Source organism: Nansenia antarctica (genome assembly GCF_963989245.1).
Source record: "Nansenia antarctica genome assembly, chromosome: 5".
Taxonomy (NCBI): domain Eukaryota; kingdom Metazoa; phylum Chordata; class Actinopteri; order Argentiniformes; family Microstomatidae; genus Nansenia; species Nansenia antarctica.
Genome location: NC_137690.1, coordinates 54,392,571 through 54,395,070, shown reverse-complemented (window position 1 = coordinate 54,395,070; position 2,500 = coordinate 54,392,571).

Sequence of the window (2,500 nt, the reverse complement as noted above, 5' to 3'; positions counted from 1 at the left end):
TGCTGGGCAATTGGACACCTCCTCGACTAGTGTCTGTGTTTGTGTGTGTGCGTGTGTGTGTGTGTGTGTGTGTTTGTGTACGCGTGTGTGTGTGTTTGTGTACGCGTGTGTGTGTGCGTGTGTGTGTGTGTGTGTGTGTGCGTGTGCCTGCGTGTGTGTATTTGCATGTGTGTATGTGTGTATAGTATAGCTCTTATCCCCCGCCCCCTCACTCCTTCACTCACTCACTCCCTCATTCATCTCAATGACAGGAACGCAGCAGAGTTTAAACGCATTCGTACACTGCACATTTGTGTCAAAAGTTCAGAAGAACAGCTGACAATTACCTCTGCTTCACTGCAAAACGCCTGTGGGTTAGGTTTGTCATTATCAAGAGACAAATGACCTTGTAAGCTGTTGCTACATTAAATGGAATGTGTTTTTTTCCTAAGCAGTCAGTTGGAGTGAGTGCAATGATTCCGATGACAAAAGCAATGGGATATTCCTCCACTGATATTATGCTTATTTTATGAACCCGTCTGTAATCACATAGACCCAATGCGAAGGCTACATAGGTATGTCAAGCGTGTGTGGTCATGTGGGAGTCATGTCTTCATCACAACAGAACATCTATTATCTCACAAGCAGTCATGTGGGTGATTTTCAGCTTGTGACGGTGAACTTCACAATATCACACATCGTTATATATACACACCATCGAGTCATCTCAAGTGAATATAATCAGCTTTTTGAGATAATGTCTTGTGTCCTAACAAGAGAAAGTCATAAACATACATTATCATGGAGCCTGCTGACTGGAAAGTGTTGGGGATGGGAGACTCACAGGATAGGCAGGGTACAGGCGGGTAGCTTCTTTAAAAAACATTGTCTAAGACAAATGATTTGAACCTAAAACGTTTATTGAATACATGTACAGTACAATATTATGTGGAATGGGAAAAGGCTAGTTCATCAAGGGAAGAGTTGAGCGGTGTCCAGGATAGGCTCATCATCATGGATGGACAGTGTTGGAGAAGGGCTCAGCTCTGCAGGACAGACGTGCAGTGTGAAAACAAACATCACAAAGGTGGTTTTGTGTGTATATGTGATTAACTCCATATCCAGTCATGAGATCATTTGACAGGGCTAGTCACAGTGCTTGGAGAGGAAACGTTAATACCCCAGGGGATGAGAGGGCACATGGGAAATTGCTTCAGTTCATGTGAGTTGAATAATGTTTGTTTGAGATTGTTGAACTCACTTCCTTCCGCAAGCTGAAAATCACCATGAATGTTTCCCATTGGGATTTTTTTTTTTTTTAAACAGCTAATATACAGCAAGTGTTGTGTAGCATATAGGCTTACAGTTTATTGCCTGATTAACTAGCGGTTGACTAGTCTTTCAGTTGGCTATCTACAGTCCCTAAGTTAGCTTATTGATTTTCAAGTTTTGACTTTGAAAAAACAAATGCTATTAAATCAAGAAAATAAAAAGTTTGCCTGTTTGTCTGTCTAACTGTTCGCTCATGTGCAATGTGTGCAGATACATATCACTTGGGCTGCTTATATTAAACTCATTATACTTTTAGAAATATTCAGCTTTCTGTAACTCAAAAACTCCTATCTATTTAGGCCAACATTCTGAGAGCCCTCGTTACTTGTTGTTGTTACTGCAACTGACCTGGAACTTTCAGAACTCTTAAATAAAACCAGCGGATAACCTGCAGAACCTATTCTTAGAATGATTACGCAATAAAATACTCTCTTGGCAACCCGTTCTACCAGTTCTATCTATCTAGCCTCCAACCTTCTCTCTCATCTATCTGCCTATATGCTACTGTTGACTATATTACTGTATGAGTCATGTGTACAGTGTATGTGTATTCAGGTATGGTTTTGTATTTCAATATGTTTATTTAGGGACTGTATGTAAAGGATCTGTGTGTTCAACAAATAAAGTGAACAAATAAAGTGAACAAATAAAAAACACACATGAAATATACGTATATATATAAAACACATGCAACGTTTGCAGGAAAAGTGCTATACAAATAAAAGTTATTATTATTATTAATGGGGTTTAATGGAGCCTATTGTTTGTGTGTGTAAGGTGTTTGAGTGCATTTTTATGTAGCAGATGTACAGTTTATGTAAAAAAAAAAAAAAAATGTCATTATACACTACATGACCAAAAACATGTGGACACCCGAAAATCACACCCATATGTGCTTGTTGAACATCTCATTCCAAAACCGTGGCCATTAATATGGAGTTGGTCCCCACTTTGTTGCAAAACAGCCTCCACCCTTCTGGGAAGGCTTTCCACGAGATTTTAGAACATGGTTGCAGGGATTTGCTCCCATTCAGCCACAATTACTAAGGTCGGGAACTGATGTTGGGCGAGAAGGACTGGCTCGCAGTCGGCGTGAGGTCAGGGCTCTGTGCAGGCCAGTCAAGTTCTTCCACACCAAACTCGGCAAACCATGTCATAATGGACCTCGCTTTGTGCATGGGGGCATTGT